General features: G+C 34.6%; 1 long non-coding RNA gene across 1 annotated transcript in view; it reads right to left on the minus strand.

Moving 5' to 3' along the window:
- The window catches only part of LOC113083529 (uncharacterized), a 39284-nt gene extending 21471 nt beyond the window's left edge, over positions 1 to 17813 (minus strand). Inside the window, exon 1 of the long non-coding RNA XR_003283298.1 lies at positions 17666 to 17813. This is a non-coding gene — a long non-coding RNA (uncharacterized LOC113083529). The remainder of the gene's footprint in view (positions 1 to 17665) is intronic.
- Positions 17814 to 18206: the final 393 nt, after the last annotated feature.

The raw sequence follows: 18206 nt of genomic DNA on the forward strand, positions 1-18206 counted from the left end.
CTCACTGCTCCAGTCATTGTTTCTTGTCCAGTGCTGAAGTCTATCATGCTCATAACTCTTTTTCTAACGTAGACATTTAAAAAAAAAGTTTAAAAAATATCAAATATCAAGATTCTGCCCCCCTAAGAAATATAAAAGCACCCCCGAGTGTCCTGGCGCTGGTCCTAAGTACGAGTGAGAAAACAAACAATGAAAACCAAAACAAATGACATATACAGACTGCGACGGTAAGCCGGCAAACATCCTGGTGCCATTTTTAATCTTCAGTAACCATGTGAATATGAATAAACTCAAAATAAATCCAGGATATATTCCATGAAAACATTCTTTTAAATATGATTACTATTAAGGGGGGAAAATACTGCTCAACAAAAGTGAATTGTAACATATCATTTTTATTTTTCAAGTGTTATACAGAATGTAAAGTTAAACATAAGGCCAAAAAATGGAATTGTGCCATGATAGCAGACATCTTTGTACACATAAGACTTGATATTACTACCTGCGAGGAAGGCTATTTCTATGACCATTATGATGTTGATGTGACAAACCCTCTCATTTCAATTCGTTCAGTGTGTATTCAAACAATAATAATAATAAACACCTACCAATGCACCTGATCAGTGTTAAAAGGACATGGAATTTCAGTCAAAAGCAACATAATTTCAGTTTATTTATTTTTTATTTTTTAAATAGGTATACCTCAAGGTTGCCGTGATTTTGCCAAGTAAGACATGTTCCTGGATCAACAGCTTCTGGTGATCCTGGATCTACATTATTGTCCAAAAATTTAAACTGAATCCAATCCCTACCACTAAACCTAACCTTACCCATTTTTCCCCCCCGTAAAATAAGTGGAAAATGACCCTGATAGTAAACCTAAAAAAGAAAAGTTTCTGAAAAGTTAAATCTCAATTCTGACTGGTTTATTGGAATGTTGTTCCAGGATCAACAAGGATGTTGATCCAGGAAAATGTTGTACTTGGTGAAATCATTTTTTTTTTTTTTTTCTCAGAGTGCCAGAAATGTTGATGGAACCATTCATTTCACACACTTACACACAGAAGCACCATGCCCATTCATCTGCCACATGCCCTCTCAGAGAAAAAAATCTAATCTTAAATAACATATAAATAAATACATACATGAAATCATACAAGACCACTAGTTTTTACTAAAATAAATATATATTCAAGTTCAGAACCAGAATAGTTTAATATTAGGAGTGAAATTCTCTAATAGGCTGTTGATCTCTGTGGCACTGTTCAACGTATTGTACTATTTGAGAATGTGGCAAGTGATATAATGAGTGTTTTCATTGCTCACTTCAGGTTTTTTAATACAACATCAGAACACAAAATGATCTTGCAAACACACATGCTTTGAAGCCTCTTATTACACAAACAGCAGTGGTGTGTAATTGACATAGTTGATAGGATCAAGACTGACAACAGGTGATTCACACTGTTAGAAGCATTGATTTGGTATCACTGTGAGTCACTGCTAAATGTGAAATTTAATAACATTGCTTCTTAATTAAACTCATGAACTTTGATGTTCAAACAACAAATATGACCTTTAGCACTGACCTGAAATCAGCTCTGTGGTCTTGCATAGTATGATTAGACAACTTTTGGGTGAAAGAAGCCAAACTTGGTCAATGAAAGAACACTAATACTTTCTATACTGTACATATGCATATATAAGAAGGGATGGAAAATAGAAATTTACATTGGTATTTCCAATTATGGCTAATGCAAATGAATAAAACTCTAGATTATAATAATGTTGCTTTACAATCTACTTGGGGAAGTCGTGGCCTAATGGTTAGGGAGTTAGACTTGTAATCCAAAGGTTGTGAGTTCGAGTCTTGGGCCAGCAGGGATTGTTGGTGGGGGGAGTGAATGTACAGTACTCTCTTCACCTTCAATACCACAACTGAGGTGCCCTTGAGCAAGGCACCGAATCCCCCAACTACTCCCTGGGTGCCGCAGCATAAATGACTGCCCAATGCTCTGGGTGTGTGTTCACTGCTATTTGTGTACACTTTGGATGGGTAAAATGCAGAGCATGAATTTTGAGTATGGTTTACCATATTTGGCTGTATGTCACGTCACTTTCACTTTAGCCACCCCATGCCTTGCCATGTTGACACAGGAGCAAACCCAGAACATATCGTCCAGAGAAAGGCCTGTTTCAGCAAGCTTTTAATCATCCAAGTATTTTTCCTCCAGCAAACATGGATCAATATGTAGTCTAAAAGAGAGATTTCATTACTGCCCAGCCAACAAGATCTTTTAATTACTGTTGAAGTGCTGTTCTAAACTAATTTTGTGGCATCACTTCATGCATACCGGACGGCAGTAGATTTCTGAAAGTTTCTGTCGTGCAATATAATTTACACCCCTCTCAAATTCCAATAGATCAATAAAAAATGTTCACTGTGCCGGACAGAGGCTGTATATAAAAAAGTAAAATGTCTCACAGACCATATACAACTCTAATTAATCTGTTAATCTGGAATATGTCCATTTCAGATTATATCTGGAATTTTTCCAAACTTTTCCAATGCTGGCCAATAACAAGGCTTATTTGCTCTTCTAAGGACAGAACATCCTCCTGTAAATGTATGTTGATGCTGCAATACATTTTGAAAGTTTGTGTATTCGTATGTATATTTGTTGTTGTTTATGTTAAGAGTAATTAATAATGATAAAAATATATGACGATGGTTTATTATTATTATTATTATTATTATTATTATTATTATTATTAATAATAGTAACATTTTAAAAATATTTTATAATAACACCAATAATAATTTTATTGTTGTTGTTAGTGCATTTGTAATAATAATAATAATAATAATAATAATAAATAATAATAATAACAATAATAATAATTATTATTAGTAGTAGTAGTAGTAGTAGTAGTAGTAGTAGTAGTAGTATCTGTAATAAAATAATTAATAAATTGTCTGAATGCATTAGAATTTTATAAAACTGCTAAAGAAGGGGAAAAGGCATCTACCAGGAGGCTATTAAGGCCATCCTGACATTTCCGACCAGCTTGACTGCTTTGTTCAGTGTTTTTTTTTAGTTTAATAATAATAATAATAATAATAATAATAATAATAATAAATGATGTTGTTGATATGTCATCCAAAAAAAAAGGCAAATTATTGTATAGGAATACTATAAGAAAATGTAATCCAATAAAGTGAATGTTTGCATTAAACAATCTTTAAAATGAACAAACAGTTAATATATAGATTAATTAGTTTGTCATTTGGTGGAATAATTAATATCATGAGTAGCCTAACTATCCTTGCTTTGCCAAAATGGAGTTTCAAAAAGCATTTTAGCCTCTTTGTAAGTCCAGAATTAATCAATTACAGACAGCCACAGCTCTGAATGAGCCTCAGACTTCCTCACATCGGAGTCAACGTCAACCAATCAATAACCGACCGCACAGGCTATAACATCTTCAGCTCACACTTCAGGCCTGAACGTGGGTGTCGCTACGTAGCTGAGCTTCTACACACAAAAAAGGGCCTTATTAATATTTCAACCCTTATACAATATTGAGGGAATGGAAAGGCAAGAGATAAGGCATTACTGTGAGGCTTCAACCTGAGAAGCACGACTTTACTTGAACACTCGAGGCAGAAGAGTGTGTGTGTGTGTGTGTGTGTAAGCGCGTGTCTTAGTTGGGGGGGAAAGATGGATAAATACAGAGACAGAGAACAAGACAGACAGGGAGAAGGACATGGACACACACTTACACATGTTTCGCTTTATAAAGACCAAATGGTTCTCGACCCCGTCGCTGCTCGGTTCAAGTAGCGAGAAGAGAAACGCGAGCGCAGCAGATGAAGGAGGTCGTGCTGATGCACGCACGTCGTGGATGGGTTCTGGCCGATTACTCATCTCTGAGTGCAGATACGTTACTCTCCTGTCACACCCCATTAATATAATTATACAAAAACTAAGCTGACAGGCCGGAGATGAAGGGACAGACACGCTGCTCTCATCACTTATATCCACATCAGCATTTCTGGGTGGCAGAGGAAATATCGAAACGCGCGCGCTAGAGAGAGAGAGAGAGAGAGAGAGAGAGACCAAAGGCCGAGACAGGGTTAGGTAAAATCGGTCATCATTGGCTAGCCCTTACAAAACGTGAATGATTTTTTGTGAAATATAAAAAGGTGAATTTTTGAAATAGTTGATGAAGGTGAAGGTAAAGGTGAAGACTAAAGGGCCTTGAACACTAAGGCCGAAATTTTAATGTGCGTGATTCCAGTTTTTTTTTTTATTATTATTATTTTTTCATATCCTTTCCTATCAAAATGCATCTGATCCAATTTAGAATATTTTTTAATAGCAGACCAATGTTTCGGAGGAAGTGCGTAACTGACACAACGTGAGGTCAAATTTATTTTTCAACGAGTGAAAATATCGGACTGGTGCTGTCAAATCGATTAATCATTATAACATATATATGAATAATAAAAATTTACTTATGCATGTAAAATTATTATTATTATTAACAAATAGAAAATAAGAAGAATGCTTTTACATGCATTAAATATGCATAACTATATTTATTATTATTAGTATTATTATTATTATCACGCAACACCTCACAGTTAAAGCAGGAAATATACATCTGAAGCAACACATATAATATGGGTAGTAATTGTCAGAATTGTCCTTCAAGAAGAGTGGAATTCCATGCCTCAGCAGACTTGTGACTTGTGAACAGCATTAGACGTCGTTGTCAAGCTGTAATTAAAGCTCAAGGACACAAGACAAGGTATTGAGAAATTGGCATTTTTTGTTCTTGAATACCCAACACTGTTGTTATAGCTTTTGTTTCGATACATTGTTTGAGATGAAGAAATTACAATTAAGCTTCTACTTAAATGCCCTTCTTTCATGATACAATATCGCTTTAGCATGAACATTTTCCATCAGTTTCACCTGGAAGTTAAACATCTCTATTTATTAATTTTAGGTGAGTAGTGAAACGTTTGGGGTCAGTAACAACAGAAAGAAAGTAAAACAATTTTTACAACAACATTAAAAGTTTAGAGTTTGCATTTAAAGTGAACAAGTTTTTTTAACAAAGTTTTAACAAGTTTTTTTTTTTTAAATTCCATTCTTGAACACATGCCATGTCTAAAGTTTTCACATCACCGAATTGCTGATGAACCAAGCAAGTTATTCTGGATATTTTGTAACAGCAAAGTACTACTTTGTGTATGTGTGTGTGTGTGTGTGTTTAGTCCCATGCAGTATTAAAAAGTGTTTAAAGTTCTCTACTTTTAAAAGGCATGATTACACTAGAGGCTATACGCTTGATATCCTTCATGTACTTATTAGCTGTTAATTAGAGATTGGGTGCAATTATATTAGCATATAATTAGAGTGCTTATCGACATGTTTTATACAGTATTAAAAAAGTGATTCAAAAGAAGCAATAATGAAAATAATGAAAACACTTTCGGTCTAAAAATAAGATTCATTGGTTGAGGCAGTGAGGTTGATCCATGATGTCACAACACACAACACAGGCATAAATAGGATGCTCAGAAAGTGTTTGTAAAGCAAAGCACTTATCCAGAAGTAGGTTAAGTCCCCTCTGGATCAGATGGTCTTCTGCCCTTTATTGTGACACTTAAACCTGAATTTCTCCAGGGGCTTCAATGACTGGCTTCAGAACTCTAATGGTCCTGAGCCACTAAACACAAGTGTGGCCTGTATTTTAAAATGTCAGGTTTACCTCTTTCAAAAGTACCCACAAAACTTATGTTGCTCTATGGGATTTTTTGAACAACATATCCAACAAGAAATCAAAACTTTTAATATAGGTTCCTATATATTTGGGGGGCTTGATTGGTCAGTTTAAGTTATTGCAAAAAAGCCTTATTTTTCAACCCAAATGGTTACCAGGGCATAGCTACTGTATGCATTTGCTAGGATGTTTCTAGTGCTTCCTAGTCAAAAGAGGCCACCGCTTATTCTATATGTGTCTAGAAATCTATGTATTTGTGTATTTGATATGCAGCTGAGGCCTAATTTGGAAATAATGTACATTCAATTTCTGGAAATAATTGATAAGCAAACACATGAGGCCAAGTAATAATAATAATAATAATAATAACAATAATAATAATAATAATAATAAGTGATAATAATAATAGGTATTATTATTATGTTATTAATTTTCCATAAAGTCAGTTTAGATAAGTGTTTCACAAAATGTACTGTAATTAAATGGTGGTGAAAAAAAAATATGCAGAAACTGCTAATTATTTTTTTTACAAACAATTAAAATGAAACAGCAAATCAATTGAATTAACTTCAACTTGAAGCTAAAAGGTTTGGAATCACCCCAAAAGATGGCTATTTTGTAATAACAACTTACAATATATATATATTAGGGTCGGGACTCGATTAAAAAAATTAATCTAATTAATTAGAGGCTTTGTAATTAATTAATCGAAATTAATCACATTTTAATCACATTTAAATATTTGACCTGAGAACAGTGAGAAGTATTTTTTTCACATCAATTTATAGTATACCATTGAATAATGACTGAATACATAAGCTTAAGCAACAAAATATTGTTTATTTTTGTTCAACCTAGTCTAGCAGACCAGTGCAATTTTTGCCATTAAGTGTAGCAATAGCATATTTAGAAACAATTTAGAAATTGTACATTTCATAAATTCAGGAAGCTTATAGGTGCTGGAACCTTCTGTAAAGTGTTTTTTTAAGTAAAACACAGTAATGTCAATTACATTCAGAACACTGGAAACCCTGACTATTAGAAAACATCTCTCTGTTGCTTCAGAGGCCATAACATACTAAGTCCAACTCTCAATAACCTTGGCCAAAACAATAAAGAGTTCAACATAAACTGTTGCACCAACAAAATAATACATAGTTCAACATAAAGTGTAAAGTCCACTCGATGTGGACGGTGATATGCGAACGCTAGTTGGTGCTCCAATATAATCGGTCCGCCGAAACTCATCCAGTGAGAAACGTTCCCCGGTGCAAAAATAAGTTATTAAAAATGCGGATTTTTTTTTTTTCTGTAATTATCTTAGTTAACGCGTTTGTGATTTTGAGATGCACCTTATCACACTGAGGACATTTGAGACACTCCAACACAACTATTTAAAAAGATTCAAACAGTCACTGATGCTCCAGAAGGAAACAAGATGCATTAAGAGCTGGGGGTGAAAACTTTTGAACACAATGAAGATGGCCAAATTTGTCTTATTTTGTCGAAATGTAATTTTTTTCCATTTAGTTCTGCCCTTCGTAAACAACAGAAGATACTTGTATGTTTCCCGGTACACAAATTAAGTACAATTTACCTTGACCTTCAAATTCCAAAAGTTATTAATGCATCTTGTTTCCTTCTGGAGCATCAGTGAATGTTTGAATCTTTTTAAATAGTTGTGTTTGAGTCCCTCAAATGTCCTCAGTGTGATAAGGTGCATCTCAAAATCATAAAGTCACTGCTGGAAAGGGTTCAAATATGCAAAGATGCTGGAAAACTGAAGAATCTGCAGGACCTTAAAAATTTTTCTGAAGAACGCTGCTCAGTTTAACTGTTCAGAACAAGGGACTCATGCACAACCATCACAAAACAGAAAGACAGCCGAGGACAGTCAGATAACAGAACACAGTATTAAGAACCAAGGGTTCCCAAACTTTTGAGTGGGGTTATTTTAAGAATTTCAGCAAGAATTTATTGTGGAATAAATGTTAAAATATTTTATGTACAATATCTTACTCAGGACAGTACTAAATAAAAAATAACATGCATGTAGTATGATCTCTCCTATTTTTTGAAAATTACTCATATTTTCACAGACTCTGCAAGGGGTGTATATATATATATATATATATATATATATATATATATATATATATATATATATATATATATATATATATATATATATATATATGTATACACACACACACACACACACACACACACACACACACATATATATATATATATATATATATATATATATATATATATATATATATATATATATATATATATTCACACTTATTAAATTTCTAATCACTGTATATAGAAGTAAAAATGGAATTGAAATATACAGTTAAATGTTCATTACACAACTATACTTGACTGGAGGATGACGCAACTGGCTGGTCAGTTATATAATCAACAATTCAACATCCTTCTTTTCATCATCCGGATTCACTCTGAAATATTGTACATCGTATTGCACATCAAGTTGCAAATCCCATTTAATATTGTGTGTGAAGTCATTTAAGGGCTTTATGGTAATACTGACATGATCCAGATGTCTAGAATCCATCATATCACAAGAGGGCAAAGACTGGGGCACAATATACTCTTGGTGAGCAGGGGCAATTTTACACCAGCTCTGACCCTAATGGAAAGTTGAGTGAACTGAGCCTTTTCTGAGGTAGCATTGCACATTCGGCAGTCCCTCGCAATGCTGAGCCTCTGTCGGCTTTACTTATCTCAGGGTGGCTGCACAACACACTGAGAGATATGTGGTAAAATTCAGCCATATAATATAAATCTCACAGAACTAGATTCTGGTGAGGCTGAACCGCAGTAGTGCATGGGACTATGTGAGACAGGGTTTCGGAGCTCACTGACAAATGCAGTTAGATTTTTCCTCGCTCTGTCCTGAGAAACTGAAATATATCAAAACCGAAATAGACAAGTTGTTCGTTTGTGTTATGGTCGTACACAAGGACACTTCAGGTCTCCCTGGGGCTGATGCACTCCTCTAGGCTTCACTTATTAATATTAATTAGGGCACATGACCAAACGCTGTATGTAGGTTAAGCAACAACAAGCCATTAAGATTTGTTTTTTTTCATAATGACATTATTTCCATATGGAGCCAAAAGAGTCTCAATAAAGATAAATGCACACTCTTCATTCACATATGCACACATAGGATTCATACATGCACACACATGATTCATAAATAGACACACAGGATACACAAATGCGCACAAAATTTACAAATGCACACACAAAATTTTAAAAGCACAGAAGATTCACAAATGCATACAAAATTCAGAAATGCACACAAAATTCAGAAATACACACACAATTCAGAAATGCAAACAACATTTACAAATACACTCAAGATTCACAAATGCACAGGACAAGATTCAGAAATGTATTTCTGATGCACACACACATATATCTTGATTTACAAACTGCTTGCGGTCTGTGAACTTCACTGCATTCGTGTGTGAATTTTGAGACTCCCCTGACTTGGCTCGACACACAAATGCCTTTTTTTTTAAACATGGAATGATCTGCAACCAATCAGATATCTTCCTTGTTTTAGCCAATCACAAGAATGCACCCCACGTGGGGGATTGTTTACTTATGAGCCAATCAGCGAACGACTCACTTTCCTCAGCGAACAACTCCCTTTCCATACGCAGCGAACGACTCACTTTCCTCAGCAAACGATTCACTTTCCTTGCGCAGCGAGCGACTCACTTTCCTCAGCGAACGATTCACTTTCCTCGCGCAGCGAACGACTCTCTTTCCTCACGCAGCCGGCGACCCACTTTGCGCAGCAGGAGACTCACTTACGAGAGTCACTTTCCTCTCGTAGCGAACGACTCACTTTCCACATCGAAAGATTCACTTTCCTCACGAGTCACGCAGCGAACGACTCATTTTCCTCAGCGAACGATTCACTTTCCTCATGCAGCCGGCGACTCACTTTGCGCAGCCGGAGAGTCACTTTCCTCTTGCAGTGGACCACTAACTCTCTCTTCATGTAGGGACCGAATTATTATAATTAAAGTGACTTCTATATTGCATCCAAAATAATATTTAGATGTATTTAAATATTCAAAAAGGTGTATTTTTTTTCTTTCATTAAAATATTTAAATAAAATTAAATAATTTCCTATTGCAAATTTATGAATCCAAGGTTAACTTTTTTTCTGCAGTCACTGGGCTATATGTATTGAGACATTTATAAATTGATATAAAAATTATAAAAAAGTAAACCTGAATTGTAATCTAAACATCTGTATTTTCATACAATTTCATATTGGCTTTAATATGCAGCACCACAGGCATATCATGCTGTGTGAAAGCATTCATGTGATTGGCTCATAAGTAAACAATCCCCCACGTGGAGTGCGTTCTTGTGATTGGCTAAAAGAAGGGAGATATCTGATTGGTTGCTGACAATTCCCTGTTTTAAAAAAAAGCATTTGTGTGTTGAGTCAAGTCAGGGGAGTCTCAAAATTCACACACAAATGCAGTGAAGTTCACAGACCGCAAGCAGTTTGTAAATTAAGATATATGTGTGTGTGCATCAGAAATACATTTCTGAATCTTGTCCTGTGCATTTGTGAATCTTGAGTGCATTTGTAAATGTTGTTTGCATTTCTGAATTGTGTGTGTATTTCTGAATGTTGTGTGCATTTCTGAATTTTGTATGCATTTGTGAATCTTCTGTGCTTTTTACATTTTGTGTGTGCATTTGTAAATTTTGTCCACATTTGTGTATCCTCTGTGTGTATTTATGAATTATGTGTGTGCATGTATGAATCCTATGTGTGCATATGTGAATGAAGTGTGTGCATTTATCTTTATTGAGACTCTTTTGGCTCTATATTTCCATGGCAATAAACCACATTTTCTCCACAAACTGTCAGATTTTAATTTATGCTGATTTATGAGTTATTTTAATTATTATTAAATATTTAATTGTTTTCTGGACAGAATAAGATATGCCCTTTCCCCCCACATGATAGTAATGAGTTTTTAATCTTTGTTTGTTTGTTTTTATTTATTTATTTATACTCTGCAGTAATTAGAATTAGTAATGGAAATGTGCTCAATTTCCTAAGAGTCACAATGCACATACACATGCAATCCATCCCTTACCACATGGTGGTAGTTTCACGAATGATTTTAACACGCGACTGAATTACAGTGCCGCGGCGGTAATGCCAATTTAGGTTGTCCACCTACTGTACACACACACACACGCACACACACACACACATATATATATATACATATATATGTTCTTGTTTAAGGTCACATGACTATTATTTTCAGCAAGATCGTAGGATCTTATTTTATTAATTAAGTTTTTGCACTGAAATTATTTCCTTGACAATGTATTAAATTTTAGCCCTCACTTGTCATAATATAATTTAGCTGATTATTTATTTATTTATTTATTATTATTATTATTATTGAACGGTAATGTTGTCACTTGTCTTAACAATGGCTTCAAACAGTCAATCAATACTTTTTTGCACATTATGCTTTTCCGTGACAATAAAACACGTAAATGTAAAAAAAATTAATTAATTGGCTTACATTTTCTGTGCACAAACAAATTTATGATTTCATTTGGGGGTGAAAAATTACCTAGATATTTTGTTTGCGAGATTCAACCTTCTATTGCCCAGACCTCAGTGTTAAAACTAAGTTTGTGTGGGAGTTTTCACCACATGGCACTTAAAAACTTCCTTCTCCTCAAGGGATTGCTTTTGGTATGGCAAGCGTTGAGAAACAGTGTTGTGAGAGATCCTGTGCTTCATGGCACACGAAGCATGTTTGGTCACCAAATAAGTACAGTAAAACACTTCCTAATGTTGATAGTCATTTAAAAATGTTCTTCGTGCAAAGTAATTTACAGTACACTAATTGTAGAGACAGTCCCACTGGAATATCCTGCCAGTGTCTTGCTCAAGGGCAGGATTGTAGATTTAGTAATTCCCAACTCAAGGGACGCCTGTGCTCAGGACTAACCAGAGGCCTTTGTGTTGAACAACCAAGCTACTTAATCATTAGGCTGGAAGAACACCTTATAACATCCATCTCCCTTTATAAAAAAGCTAAAACCGTTTGAGTTAATGAAGTCTGAGTTAACAAAGTGGAATGCATTTGGGTAAAATAGATATTGGAATCAAGACATTAGCATCCATTTGCTAAGGCGTTCAGTTTAATTTAGCTTTAACTCAACAACAATTCACAAATGTGATTTCCCAAACCATTTTTGATGGGAATTCATCCACTACTTGGAGGCTCATGTGAAGTCGATGCATGTTCAAACAGATGCAGTATATTTTCCAGTTTCCTGAGGGCTGTTTGTAGCAGGCCATAGCACTTCAGCCCTTCCAGTCGAAACAGCTGTTATCTCTCCATTCCCTCCAAGGAAATAGCTCCTACATAGGTCCATTTGTTATTTCTGTCATCCACTGGCCAGTGGCTAAAAAAGTGGGGGGTGGAAATCTGCATTTTTGCTCCATCTATAATATAATTGGAGCGTAACAGACTACATTAGGGTCCAAATGGTTATGTGGGAATTATGCAAGTGCTGTTCGCATGACCTCGGGCGCACCGGCTCAGTGCGGTCAAAATGTTTGCGACCTCTGCGTGAATGCAGCGGCACAAGCTCGGCACGTCGAGCAGTGGCCGATTCATCTGAAATCAAATGACAGATTGGGAGGACAATATCACAAGACAGACACTCAGAGGGGCTGTGCTGCGGGCCGTGAGAAGTCGAAAAACATCAGCGTGCGATGCTGAGAGATAAAGACGGAAGATTGGTGACTCAGACATAAAACGAGCCGCGGGAGTCAAAGTTTAAGTTGTACCAATGGAGAAAAAAAAGAGGTCGTGGCATAAACAAGACTTCGGAGAGAAGCATAGCTGGCCACTTAAGTACATACAGTGCATGATTTGTTATTTTATGCTAAACAAACACAGAGCAAAGAACTCAAACATGGTATAATAACATAAGGCCTCTGGGATTTGCACAGTGGTACATTACAAAAGTGTACTGTAAAATAAATTGTGCTACAAGCAGAAATGATACTTCTAATGTGAGTAAGTTCCTCTTTAGTACTAGTTTTAATGTTAAATAAACATGAATGAATATCTCATGCATCATTCAATCACTCAATCAGTGTTTTAACTGCCAGAAGACATCAATAAAACAGCTTGAAAACCAAATTTAATGTAGCATTTAATTTACCTCAGGTTAGTCATCAGTGTCCACAGCTCTTTAGTTCACTAGATAATTTATGTTTAGTGAAGAGATTTTCGTGAAATATTAGACTATATACTCATATTTTACTTTACCTGTTAGTGATGTCTTAATAATTGAATGTACAGTATGTTTAAAATAATCTGTTATAAAACAGCCACTGTGTAAATGAATACATTTCAACAACAAACAGGATTATGTGCAGTTTACATTTGCACACTTGTTTGATTGTTGATTATTATATTAAAAAATAAATTGTGATTAATACATAGTATTTAAGTTTGGGCTCTGTTGTTAACTGTAACATATATATAATTTTTTTTTTTTTTTTTTTTTTTTTTTTATGTTAACAGCTAATTTCTCTAAGGATGCATTGGACTATGTTGGGCAAGCGATACGTTTTCAGATCATTGTAGCAACCTCTATCTTGAACACTTTAGCTTCAAATCATGCTTTTACACTGTAAAAGGGCAGGGGGAAAAGAATTTAATAAATTATCAATCTTTGAGGCCAAAGGTTTACAATGGCTCTTAATTATTATAGTTTGTAAGTTTCCTGAAGCTAATTACCCTGAAAGGAACTTAAAAATGAGCTTATGCATCAGTTCTCCAAAACAGCTCCCTATTAAATTCAATAAATTGTCCCTGTTGTGCAAATTTTATTTTATTTATTTTTTTTACAGCAGATGAAGGACAAGCATAGCACTTTGACGTACTGTATGAATGTTACAATAGGATCTCAGTGCTTGACTGCTGAAAGCTCATACATCCTATCATCTTAAAAGTTTGACATAGCTGCTCTGTACGGTCAATTGCGGCTCGTCTCAAATTAACTTTGCATTGGCTTGTACAGTAGAAGCTAGTAAATCCACTAGATTCTCCATGGCTTTATTCTTCTCTCCAGCTAATCTGGGCTATGTTTTTGTTTAGTTTGCCAGTTTTGGAGACGGCAGACAACCTTCCCTTCTTGTCCAACTTTGTTCAGCGAGCAAATGCAACCTTGAGGGTGTAGAGTGCCACAGAACCCTGATAAATCATATTAGAAGAATACTGCAGCATATAGCCAATTACGTTCACTCAAGGCTGGGAAGAGACTGGGAGAACTGACACACATGTTTGTTGCCAGCAAATATGTGCGGGCATGGTTTGTTTTGTTTAGAGGACTCTGGAGAATCAGGGCACTCGGGTGGAGACACAACGGAATAGAGTTGACATTGTGTTCCACTTGGGCGACTACTTAAGGAATGGAAAACAGTCAACACCACCATACACAGGTAGTTCTCATCCTTCTGCTTTCATAAACAGTGCTAGAAGGGTTTAAAGTTGAAGTGTAATTTCACACCATGGGCAATACTGAATACCAAAAACACACAAATAATGAAGGTACAAAATAAAATAAAATAAAAACACAGCCATTGGTTACACCATTGGTTGAGCCAATATATTAAATAATAATAAATTATAAGATAATTAATTTGCAGTTGACAAATTGTATACAAAATGTACATATTAAAATATAAAATATTAAAGTTATAAATATACTATAAATATAACAAATATATATGTATATATATATATATATATATATATATATATATATATATATATATATATATATATATATATATATATATATACACAAGTGTGTGTATAGGATTTTATTAATTTTTACTGTAGCCAAAGCTAATATAAAACTTAAATAATTTTCATTAATTGAAATGAAAATGAAAAAGAATATAAATATTAGATAAACATTTTAGATTAAAAATAGAGTTAGAAATGTTGGCCTGAAATAAAATAAGTTGAAGTATTAATATTACTTGAAAAAATCAAAATTAAAACTGAAAATAATAAAAATATTAGGTGGATAAGCTTGAGCTGAAAAAAAAAAATGCAAATTATAAATACTGAATTGAAATAAAATGACCTGTTAAACCTAGTCTTTTAGATAATGAGATTACATTATCACAGGGAAGGATAAAAGTGAGCAAGCTAAGATCTAAATTTGGCACAAAACTGACGTTGAAAACAAAGATAATTCGGAGGGAAAAGGTACGGAGCAACTGGGTAAACCCAAGAGAGCTCATGCATTTTTCATTATCAAGGAATACAGTCACATCATCTAAAAAGTTAAGAATATATCACACATCTGAAGGGAAAAAAAAGAAAGAAAGCTTTAAGAGCATCATATCCGGCATTTAATAATGAATATAGAAACAGCTTCAGACTGGAACAGATACAGATGTCACTGAAGTGGATTAGTGAGAGATTTACAATTATCAAAAATGGTCAGAAGTCAGGTTTCAAATTGGTCACTTGTCTTTATAACAAAACGTGGAAGTAGTTTAAATCACAGAATGTATTATTTGTATATTTACATTATGACAAGTATATATTTTGAGCTCCAACCATGGCTCAAAACTAGATTGTTGTTTCATCTCAGGTAAATTTTCTTTATTTCTTCAGTTTGGGCTTCAAAAACCTTTTGGCTTGTAGCTAGAGGGTTAAAACCTGTTAGCTGCAACCAAGCTCATCGGAAATTAAATATGAAAAATTCACACTTTTTGTTTTTCCACAAAGTCTGAGAAAGAAAGAAACAATGAGAACTCAGACCACAAACTGTCAAGTTGATTGCCGCATTGTCAACAATAATGGCAGACACAGCTTTACAGTGTATCCATTCACAAACGCAGAAAACGCAAACACACACTCGTCAAACGGAACCCACATATCACAATACTGTCAGCCGTCTGAGTGTTTCTGTACAGCTAATTCTCCAGCCCTTATCAGTCTCAGTTTAGCTTCCCATGTCCTGTGCTGTCAAACACAGCCGCTGTTTTTAAAGTTTAATCCTGTTGTCGGTGTTTGCTCTCAGAGTCAGCGAAAACTCCAGACAGCGGTAATTAATGGCCAGATGTGCGACCATCCTCGCTGATTAGCGATTTGACACACCACACAACTGAGTAAGTGGTCAATTGTGAAGTAAACACATAAGGAGGCAAACAACATCTAAATAAAAGCTTAGAATAGACCTGAAAAGTAAAGGAAAAGCTAAGCCCCAATTTGTGCTAACTAATCTGTATCTCTGCAAATAATGCTACATCTCTTTCTTAATCGTGAGAAATCAATGTTATTTAAAGAACTCATCAAGGATGAATATATCTGACCACAATACAGTGAAATCAGCATAACGGTGCAATATTATTTAAAATAACTTTTCGATTTTCATACAAACCTAATTTAAAGTGCAGTTAGATTCTGTGATGCGAAGCTTAATTTTTAGCAGCCTTTAAGCTACTCCAGTCAGTGTCACATGATCTATCAGAAATCATTTTAATATGCTAATTTCCGGCTCAGAAAATATTCATTGATGTCATGCTGCCAATATATTTGTGGAAACTGTGCTGAATAGAAAGTTCACAATTTTTGAAACCGGACTTCAGAGTGCATGCTTTTGATAAGAATATCATCATTTCTGTGTAAATTATAAAAACTTGATTATGTAAAAACGGTGACTTCATGCATATGTATTATGTGTTCAGTCTATAGACATGTGTTAGTTTCTTTATAAATTGACAGCACCAACTACTGTCCTCCCTGCTGAAAAGAAATAATGTAAAAAAAAAAACTACAGGCACCATTAAGAAACTTTAAGGGTTTTACTGGTTATAATGGGATTTGTATCAATTTTTCCTGGACACTCTAATGCACCCTGTGGGTCTCTACTGGTAATTGTGTAGATAAATGAATTACAATGGAATATGTCCCAAAACACAATACAGAAAACTTTTTTTATGGTTTTAATGGTTAAAAGTTGAATGGTTGATGGTTTGTAATGTCTGCACTGGTATTTGTATTTGTGGTGGAAACCATACAATTTTTCTGTGATGGTTCTATTGTATTTTTTTCCCTTCTTCTTTAGCAGGGCTGGCATGTGTAATAAAGCGTTTTAGTCATTTTTGTGATCTACAATAAACTTATGAAACACACACACACGCATAAGAAAAACTATTCCATTTTGTTTTTCATTTAAACATATCATAATCTTAAAACCCCAGATTTTTACCCAAAACATTTTACATTAATTTTTTACAAAAGTAAACATAAGACATAGAATAAAAGATTAAGTATTGCTGGCTCAGTTTTCAACATCCTTTGGGTCACAAATGCCTACTACAATAACAGAATGATAAATCTTGTTGATCAAGGACAGACAGCATAACTACGTTAATGTTTGTTCATAGCTTCACAGTTTATTGAGCTGTAAGAATCCCACAACCTGACCACAATAAGACACCGGGCACAGGAAGCTTCTCAACAGGCCGGGGAAACTATTTATACCACCTCATGCTAATTAGCTGGCATGCTAGAGAGGACAGCCGGAGAGCAACCAAACCAAAGAAACTCTTTGCCAGACTGAAACCCTGATTTAAACAAGCAACTCTCTATAAAAATACTAGCAAATACCATCAAATACTCTGATTGGAAATCTGTCTTGTTGGTAGGGAAGTTGGATCTCCTCAGGTTTTCTAAAAGTGCTGAGAAAATACAATGAAACCAAAAAATGTTGAGTACTTACATCTTCATGTTGTATGTCCTTAATGATGCAATATAATAATCCCAAAATGACAGCTAAGCAGCTGATGCTGTTGATTTGCAGACATTAACGTAAAACCAATGTCCCAAATAAAAGGAAAGTCAGTTCACTTGGCGGCCATCTTGGAAACACCTGGAAGATGCCATTTGCTCTGTAGTAAACATTCATGCAAGCTTCTTTCTAATTATATGGAAAAAGACTGCAATCTCCAAAAAAAATATTAAGGATTATTCACAAATAATGTAAAAATTAGCAATAAAATCTGACAGCTATTGAAATGTAGCCCTGAAAGATATCTTAATAGTGTAGATAGTTCTGATTAAGGTTGAAAAGCATTTTGGGTAATGCTGTCACTATCTTGAAAAAATGTAACGCCCAACATATTTTTATGTGAGTTTTTATGTGAAAAATATATAATATAGAGTTTTTTTATGATATGTCTGTCATATATACATATACAGTTTTAAATAAATTATAAAAAAATAATTTAGTAAATGCTAGTGCTGTCAAATGATTAATCGCA

Source organism: Carassius auratus, unplaced genomic scaffold (genome assembly GCF_003368295.1).
Source record: "Carassius auratus strain Wakin unplaced genomic scaffold, ASM336829v1 scaf_tig00038648, whole genome shotgun sequence".
Classification (NCBI taxonomy): domain Eukaryota; kingdom Metazoa; phylum Chordata; class Actinopteri; order Cypriniformes; family Cyprinidae; genus Carassius; species Carassius auratus.